Here is a 9,923-nt window from a genome sequence, read left to right as displayed (position 1 = left end):
GTTAATATGAAGGAAAATGAACCAGGATAGAAAGGGCCAGTGTGGTTTAAATTATAAAACAACATCATTTTCTTATGAATCTTTATGGTATGCGTAACAAGGGGTGGGTGTGATTAAGGGCCTGGCTTAAAGGGACCTGAGCCGAAGCTCAGGATCAAAATCTAACACTTGACTTACTGCTGAAGACGAGGGAAGCCTCAGGACCCTAATGAGGCCCCCCTTGGTTCTAAAGAGACCCGCCCCCCCCTTGCAGCTCCTCTTCCTGGTTCCAGGTGCTCGCAATGGCTGTGCGAGAACGCCTGCACATGCGTAGTAGCACGGAGCTCTGTGTTGCTGCACAGGTGGGCTCAGTTGGCCATTGCCAGGAAGAGGAGCTGTGCGACCCCTGATGTGATTAGCGACAATGCATTGCCGCTAATCTTCCGGGGGGGGGGGGGCTACGCTCAGCGATGGGGGACCACGGAGTAGTGAGGGCAGCTTCATTAGGATCCTGAGGCTTCCCGCTCTTTAACCACTTCACCACTGAGGTGTTTTACCCCTTGAACACCAGAGCAATTTTCACCTTTCAGCGCTCCGTCCATTCATTCGTCTATAACTTTATTATTACTTATCGCAATGAAATGAACTATATCTTGTTTTTTCCGCCACCAATTAGGCTTTCTTTAGGTGGGACATTATGCCAAGAATTATTTTATTCTAAATGTGTTTTAATGGGAAAATAGGAAAAAATGTAAGAAAAAAATATTATTTTTCAGTTTTCGGCCTTTATAGTTTTTAAATAATGCATGCTACTGTAATTAAAACCCATGAAATGTATTTGCCCATTATTCCCGGTTATAAAACCGTTTAAACTATGTCCCTATCACAATGTTTGGCCCAAATATTTTATTTGGAAATAAAGGTGCATTTTTTTCAGTTTTGCGTCCATCCCTAATTACAAGCCTGTAGTTTATAAAGTAACAGTGTTATACCCTCTTGACATAAATATTTAAAAAGTTCAGTCCCTAAGGTAACTATTTATGTTTTTTTTTTAATTGTATTTTTTTTTTTTTTTAAATTACAAAAAAAAAATGGGGAGTGTGGGAGGTAATGAGTTAATTTATTATGTAAAACAATTTATTTTTATGTGTAAAATGCAGTAGGGTGTAGTATACTATTTGGACACAAGATGGCCACAGTGAGTATGTTTACAAGCGACCTGTAAGCGACCGGAAGGACGCTTACAGGAAGCAGTAGGAGGCTGGGAGACTCACAATGATCGCGCTGTTTCTGAAAGAAGCAGCAGATCATTGCGGGAGCTTAGATCAACGAACGGGAATGGATTTTCCCGTTCATTGATCTCCGGGCGAGCGAGCGGCGGCGTGCACGAGCGGCAGGTGCGCGCGCATGAGCGACGCTAGCGCGGACAGCGGCGGGAGCGCGGAAGGTACGGATTTCTCCGTCCCTGGTTTTTTAGGAGGGAAAAAAGGGACGGAGAAATTCGTACCGCCGGGGGTAAAGTGGTTAAGTATCTGACTTGGTGTAACCGAGCTTCGGCTCAGGTACCCGTCTAAGGGTCCCTCTTTCTTATAGAAGAAAGCGTAGCCTATTTGCACCTTCAGATCAATGACAGACAGCATAGGGATTATAGCTTAACAGCTGTTCCACGGGATATATATACCCACTTCCTCAGGGGCAAAAAAAACTCACATCAAGTTTTTACCCGTGCAAACAATGGTAAAAAGAGTGGCACTCAATCACCACAGGGATAAGGGTGCCCAAGCCTCAATGGATCCCCACATCTTTAGATCCAGTTAGTAGAACAGAGAAGCGTTGGAGGCTGGCACGTCCAAAAATAGAAAAAGCTCTTTTATTGATGCATAAAATCAGTGGCTATACAGCGACAGCCCGCTGTTTCAGGTTTTGAGCTGCACATACGCAATGAAAGCAAGTGCTCGTAGATGAATGCTTACAGCATGCGCAGCACGAGCTCGGAACTTGTGCCTGTGCAGTTCTAAATTGTGCAGTGCCACTCGGGGGAACTTCTGGGAAAGTATTTAATTGAAGGATCTTGTTGAATACTTAGTGGTCCAGAGGGACAATGAGCAGCATCAAGAGAAGGTAATCTAGCCCATCTCGGGCTTTGTTTAAATGCCTTTAAAAAGAATGACACTTATGGGCTTTTCATAAATTATTAACTGGACATACTGATAATCAGCAGGGCCGGATTTAAGCCAAGGCCACCTATGCCATGGCCTAGGACACCACAGGAGCAAGGGCACCAAAGCAGCAGGCTAAACTGATTCAACATTTGCAAGATTGCAAATGCTGCAGTGCAGGGAGATCAGGCAAGTGCCTGACCGTGGTACTCTACTGCTAGCCGCCTGTGCTGCAGCCATCTTGCTCTCTGTGCACAACTGCATTGTGGTCGGCTGCTATGGACTTGGGCAGCGTTGTAAACAAAAAGGATGAGGAAGCTTCTGCACTGGAGATGACTGGAGAAATGAGTGACAATGATGGCTGCTGCGGTGTGAAGGCGAGCTGGCTATCTATACTGAAGGGGGGGGGGAGGAGGGATTAAGGGGGTCATCTTGCTACCTATACTGGAGGGAAAGGGGGGAGGGGTCATCTGGCTACCTATACTGGAGGGAAAGGGGGGAGGGGTCATCTGGCTACCTATACTGGAGGGAAAGGGGGAGGGGTCATCTCGCTACCAATACTGAAGAGGGGTGGCTTTTGACAGCGGCCTTGAGCGGTAAAGAGTACAAATCCGGCCCTGATAATCAGCCTATCGTAGAGAAAGAACAGAGGGGCCAATAGAGTAAAATGAGTTAAAAACTTTAAAATTTCAGAGGAGGCAGTGGTGGACTTACCTCCTCCTGATAGACACAAAGGTTGAACACAACATAACATAAAATGTATTAGTACACTCCAAGAATCAATGCAACGCGTTTCGCAGGTATGACCCTGCTTCATCAGGCAGTAAGTGGGGAAAGTATACAGCACAGTACGTCTAAGTTTCAGCCAGGCGGCTCTGTGCTAATAATAATCAGCCTGATAATCCGCCTGCTCCATTCCACTGGGTCATATTATTTTCAGCTAAGGATTAGGAGGGTGTTTTCCATATTTTACGTCATTATTCACTGGATAACTCTGATCCATCATGACAATGGGAGGACTAAACGCCACCAGTTTACCAGCAGAAGCAAGAATAGCCACCATGCTATGTGGTATTACAGAGAAATCCTTGCCTTTATTTCTCAGCTCTACAAGGTCTTATTGATTTATCATTCTCATTTATTATGATGCAGAGGTTTGTTAGATTTCACCGGGGCTATGAGTATATTTGCAGACCACTCTGTGGTGATGGTCCTGGCAGAGGAGAACTCAGGGAGAAACGTGATCTGTTTGGCCAGCTGATTGATTTGCAAGGCTCTGATTTGCTGTGATCACATCGCACTTTAGCTATTTCATTTATTTTCAACGCCAGCCATTTTGTCGCAGGGTGAAGCCAAAAATGTCTCACCCTCCTCCTGCACAAACTCCGGGTCTGCGCTGATTGTTATTCCTTCTCTAAGTTGTAGCAACTCTGGGGGACATGTAGCTTGGGAAATTACTGTTTGATTTTTTTAACTTATTTGTGCACTGCCTGGCTCAAACTCCGGGTGCCCAAATCAGACACGCAGAGCTGGCGCTGAAATCAGATGCCTCACACTTTAACACATGATGATGACTAGCAAATCAGAGACTTACATATCTATCACCTGACCTGACTAAACTGATCACATGCTTCTCCATGACTTCTCTTAGACATGACCATCACTAGTTCAGAGTGGTAAGGTCTGCAAATACTGTATACTCATAACCTAGGGGATTTCAAACTAACATCTACGGTAGCACTCTTTATTTAAAAACTATGATGGATGAAAACCGAAAAACTGAATTTTTTTCCAATAGTATTCCTTTTAACTACATAGAAAGTAAAATAACTAGGGGGGAGGGGGGGGACGGGAGTACCCTAAAAAAATCTAGTTTGTCCTGAAAAGAAACATGTGATGTATATATCACCTAGGTTTCATAAGTAGTGATGAAGTTATTGCTGATTATGCTGATTAAATAGGGGTATAGATAAAATGTCAAAACTGCTCCATAGTCCATTAGAGGAGGAAAGGGCTAGGTGCGGAGGGGTTAATCAGAGTGTTAGGCTGGATTCACAGTGGTCAGTTGTACAATGCAGGTGTTGTAACTTAAAATGAGTGTGAACTACAAAGGAGACTGGCCATAGACTTTTTATGCTTTAATTAATACAATGTAAGTACAGCAAAACCCTCGTTATCCAGAAGTGTACCAGAATTCTCAAGCAACCAGTAAAAATAATCCTGGTCTTATAGGATGCATAAATCTGTTCGACACTTATTTATACATTAATAAACGTCTGTTACATTAAAGGGACCCAGAGCAGTAGCTAGAATAAAAAATTGCACTTACCTTCAGCCTCCTCCAGCCCACCGTAGGCGGCGAGGTCCCGCGGCGTCCTCCTGGCTCCTGTCCGTGTCCCGCCGGCAGCTCCCGTTACCGGCGACACCCGGGCCAGGTGTCAGGCAACTCTTCCTGGATCTTGACGCATGTGATCATCACGGCGGCCGGCGTGCTGCGTGAAAGGTCTGCGCATGCGCGATTTTCTAATTCTAAACCATGCATGCGCAGACCTGTCACGCCGGTCCAGGAAGAGTCGCCCGACACCCGGCCCAGGTGTCGCCGGTAATGGGAGCCGGCGGTAAGTATACAGTGTGGGGTACAGGACTGTTTTTAGCTGGGCCTGTTTTTAACATTGACTCTCAAGCAGGGCCGGGCCGAGGCATAGGCTGGAGAGGCTCCAGCCTCAGGGCGCAGTGTAGGAGGGGGCGCACAATTCATTCAGCTGTCATTCCTAATTGTGTATGAAGCAGAAAAAAATAAGAAAAGGGGATACATGGCAGTGACTGCAAGCCAGATAACTAGATATTAAGGTGTTGGGGAGGTTGTGGACCCTGTGGCCCTCTTAGTCTAATAGCAATCAGTGTGTGACTGCTGGGGTGGCAGGGATGGAGGGGCACACTTTGGTGTCTCAGCCTTGGCTGCTGGAGGACCTTGTCCCGGCTCTGCTCTCAAGCAACCAGAAACTACACTTATCAGCATCAGCCAATCCCTGTTGGTTCTGGATAATGGAGGTTTTACTGTAATTTGCTATTCTGTGTTGGGGGTGCCTAGTTTCCGCTATACAGGTAGTCCCCAGTTAACAAACAAGATAGGGACTGTAGGTTCATTCCTAAACTGAATCTGTTCTTAAGTCGGAACACTGTGCCATCTCTGTCCCCTGTACCTCCTCTGTGCCCCCCTGTGCCTCCAGTGTCCCCCTCTGTGTCACCTCTGCCCTCTGTACCTCCCCTGTGCCCCTCTGTGCCATCTCTGTCCCCTGTACCTCCGCTGTGCCCCCCTGTGCCTCCAGTGTCCCCCTCTGTGTCACCTCTGCCCTCTGTACCTCCCCTGTGCCCCTCTGTGTCACCCTCTGTGCCATCTCTGTCCCCTGTACCTCCTCTGTGCCCCCCTGTGCCTCCGGTGTCCCCCTCTGTGTCACCTCTGCCCTCTGTGCCTGCTTATACAAGTTCAAAAGCCATTTTGAAAAAAAAAATTGTTGGCTTGTTCCCATGGAAACACTGAATCCATGCCGTTCGTATTGGCGGGTCGTTCGTAAGTCGGGCGTCCGTAAGTCGGGGACTACCTGTATACTTATTCACAAGCTGGAAACACACGTGCAGTACATTTATCCACATACCAGAAGCACATACGCTTTACACTTATACACATGCTGTACTATTTGCCACCTTAAAGTGAATCTGTAAGGGGAAAATGTGCCCCTGGGGGGGTATTTACCTTGGGAGGGGGAAGCCTCTGAATCCTGATTAGGCTTCCCCCATCCTCCGCAGAAGAGGGGATCCAGCGCTGGCAGCCCTCAAAGATCTCCTTGTCAACAATTGTCGACGTGCACAGGCGCAGTAGAGGCTCCCCGCTCGGGGTCCGATGGAGATAGCCGAGCTCAATCAGATCCGCTCTACATGCCCACAGTTGAGAGGACCCAATTGGGCTTGTCTATTTCCTACCGGAGCTTTAGAAGGAAGCTGGTACTGTGCTGGTATTGTTGTTGGCTTCTTCTCCAGGCCTGGCGGAGGACAGGGGAAGCCTCATTTTCGCTTCGGAAAAAAAATTGTTTCCTTGGACCATATAGCTAATATAGCCTCGAAATCAAAAATAGCATTTTCAATGTGAAAATGACTGGTGAAAATTTGCAAGCAACACTTCCTTCGGGAGCACTTTTTTCCTTTACTGGTTTACTTTAACGTATTTTGGTTCCCGGACGTAGAAACTACGCTCCCGCGGCCGATCGCGCGTGTGCACGTGCACTCCCAGCCGCGGATTTGGTAGCCAGGCAATCAGTGAATCGGGCTATGGTGCCCGATCACTGCTCTCCCCCGCTGAAAAAGCGACAGCTTCTCTCGGAAGCTGTGCTTTTTCTGGCTGTTCCCTCCCCGATGCGTCACTCTAAGCGTATGTTACGCTTAGAGTGACGTCATGTAAACAAACTCATGGCCGCCATCTTGTGGCCAAAAAGTAATACTACACCTGAAAGTAAAAAAAAAAAAAAATTAACACACATTTACATTATAAATCTATTGTTTACCTCCCACCCTCCCAAAACTACCCAAATAAAATGTTTAATATAAAAAAAAAAACCATTACAATAAAAAAAAAATGTAAATATTTACCTAAGGGTCTAAACTTTTTAAATATCAATGTAAAGATGAAATATTTCTATACTTTTTTTTATTTTAAACTTGTAAATAGTGATAGATGCAAAATGGAAAAAATGCACCTTTATTTCCAAATAAAATATTGTCGCCATACATTGTGATAGGGACATAATTTTAACGGTGTAATAACCGGGACATATGGGCAAATACAATACGTGAGTTTTAATTATGGAGGCATGTATTATTTTAAAACTATAATGGCCGAAAACTGAGAAATAATGAATTTTTCCATTTTTTTCTTATTCTTCCTGTTAAAATGCATTTACAGTAAAGTGGCTCTTAGCAAAATGTACCCTCCAAAGAAAGCCTAATTGGTGGCGGAAAAAACAAGATATAGATCAGTTCATTGTGATAAGTAGTGATAAAGTTATAGGCTAATGAATGGAAGGTGAACATTTCTCACGTGAAAACGACGGAACGCGAATGGGTTAAACTGTGCTCCATTGGTTCAGCAAGGTGTTTTCATTTTAGTATCTATAGAAGTGATTGTTACCAGCACAGGACCAATAGAGAGCTGGCACCGCGGTTAAGGAAGGGCCCCTCGGGGCCCCGGTGCAGTCGCGACCTCTGCAACCCATATTGCTACACTACTGTCAGCCCCCAGATAGGAACTATCAGTGGATTCTGGCTTCATCGTTCGTTCTTGTCTTGGAAAATAATCTGCATTGAGCTGCCAACTCATTTATCTGATTTTACGTTACTATGCAACAGAAAAGAGAAGAAGAAGAAAAAATAAAAAAGTAAAAAGCATAAAATATGACAGCAGCACAGGACTGATTCCAGGCTGCAGAGTATATTACACTCCATGGAAAACAGGAAAAATAGCATGCTGGGACCCCTCAGAGGTGTCAAACTCAATCACATAAAGGGACAGAATCTAAAATGCAGTCTAATGCTGGGCATACACGGGTCAACCTTCTCTTATCAATCGAGCCGCTGATGGCTCGATTGATAATATCCGACAGGTCTGATTACTGTGCGGATCAATTCCCCGCTCGATCCCCACGGGCGGACAACAGCGGGGAATCGAGCAGAAGATAAAGAAGCGCCCGCGGGGACGAGCGGGAATCGATCCGGTCGGATCGCTACGTGTATGCCCAGCATAAAGGCCAGTATATATACGCTAGATGGATGGCATCTGCTAACATGTAACATTAAATATTTCTTTATAGTAAAAAGGAAAGATATATTTTTGAAACGAAAAAGTATAAATACATTTTGAGGATGTTTTTTACATGTTTTTTTATTGTAAAAAAATATTAGGAACATCTTTCAAGAGAGCCCGAGGTGGGCTCATAAAATGAAAAAATTATGCTACCTGATCAGTGGGGCTGTGCGCATCAGGTAGCCGCCAAAATGACGCTACTGTGGGCTGCAATGGCCCACTTTCACTTTAGTGACCTCTGGGTCATGACGCTGGAAGGAGAGATTATCTCCCAGCGCACAGGGAGGCGGGGGAACGGCAGAGGGTGCGGCCAGGGAGAGACAGCTGCCCAATGGCAGCTCTGGAGACCCTGCAGGAACGCCCCTAGCAGGCATTTTGAGCAGGGAATCCCTCTCCTCTATTTACCCTCCGTAATTTATTTGGGGGGGTCGTATAGTGTGGTGAGGGGGCAGAGAGCGGCAGTGTGGGGACATAGAGGCATGTCATGAGGCAGAGAACATGCCTTCGGATTCTCTTTAAGCTGCATCGACACACAATTTTGCTGGGAGTAGTGATTTATTTATTTATTGCATTTATAAAGCGCCAACATATTACGCAGCGCTGGACATTAGTTTAGGTTACAGACAATATTTAGGGGTGACATACAGCAATAAGGCAATACAGGAATACAAGAAAGACCAGATCACACAGCACAGTATGAGTACAAGGTAATGCTTAGTCAGTCACTGGATGGAGCATGGAGATTAGGCACGTTAGGTTCACTCAAATGCATAGGATAGGTTCACAGTAATGGAGGTGCATGATCAGGTAGGACACAAAAGGAGTGATGACTTGAGCTTGAATTTCACACAGCAGTAATTTTGCAGCGAAATTCAAAATTATGATGTGAGGTCATAATGAAGGATGAACAATCTAGCTCGAGGGGGCGGGGTTAAGAGCAGCAGCTGGTCGCTGACCTGTAGCGTTGGATTGCATCAAGCAGTGCTATGTTGCTGCTGGATCGATTCTCATTAGATATCCTTCTGGTGCTGAAATCTATTCAAAATCGATGTGCTGTGTGTGGTAGGGATCAATCCCTCTCTGATCACATCGGGGGAAATAGTTGAGTGTATGGGCAGCTGAAACTTTAAGTAGGATTAGGACTGTATAAATATATTTATCTCATTACTAAGAATGGTCAGTAAAATCCAAATAATTTCAAGTTGATGCACAATTATGCAGCTTGAAAATGGACCAATCGAATCCCACCTCAGCAGTATTTGATTGGTCTATTTGCAAGCTGCTTAAATACTGTATATACTCGCACATAAGCCAACCCTTGTATAAGCGAGGTACCCTCTTTTCCCTCAGAAACCAGGAAAAGGTGATTGACTCATGTATAAGCCCCCTCTCCAGTATAGAACTCTCCACAGTAGCTGGATGTCCCCTGAGTACAAGTCAGCCCTCCTCCCCATAGCCAGGTGTGCCACAAGGATAATACAGCTATGTCTCAAGACGTCCGTAGATGGCGTCATAGATATGAGGCACAGCGATTGCCACACAGAAAGAATCCCCGATCATTGCACCGCTGACACGCTGCTTGCACGCTCCGCTCCACAAGCCAGGGGACACAGGTAGTCTTGAGCAGCGCACTCGGCACACCATGTTGCAGGGGATGGGGGACACAGACACAGCAGGGAGCCAGCTGGCAAGAGCAGGATCACTACAGCACAATCCTTACGCTCCTCTGCCAGTAACAAAACCTGCTCCACCATCTGTTCTGCTCCACTGACTCGCATATAAGCCAAGGGGTACGTTTTCAGCACATTTTTGGGCTGAAAAATTAGGCTTATACACGAGTATGTAAGGCATGCATATAAAATTTGCATACTTCTGCATCTACTCTGAATTATTTGCATCTCAATGATCATCCCTACTCATCACATTGTGTT

The sequence above is a fragment of the Hyperolius riggenbachi genome, chromosome 6 (assembly GCF_040937935.1).
Source record: "Hyperolius riggenbachi isolate aHypRig1 chromosome 6, aHypRig1.pri, whole genome shotgun sequence".
Lineage (NCBI taxonomy): Eukaryota > Metazoa > Chordata > Amphibia > Anura > Hyperoliidae > Hyperolius > Hyperolius riggenbachi.
The sequence above is the reverse complement of the archived record's forward strand: the minus strand, read 5'-3'. Positions refer to the sequence as shown.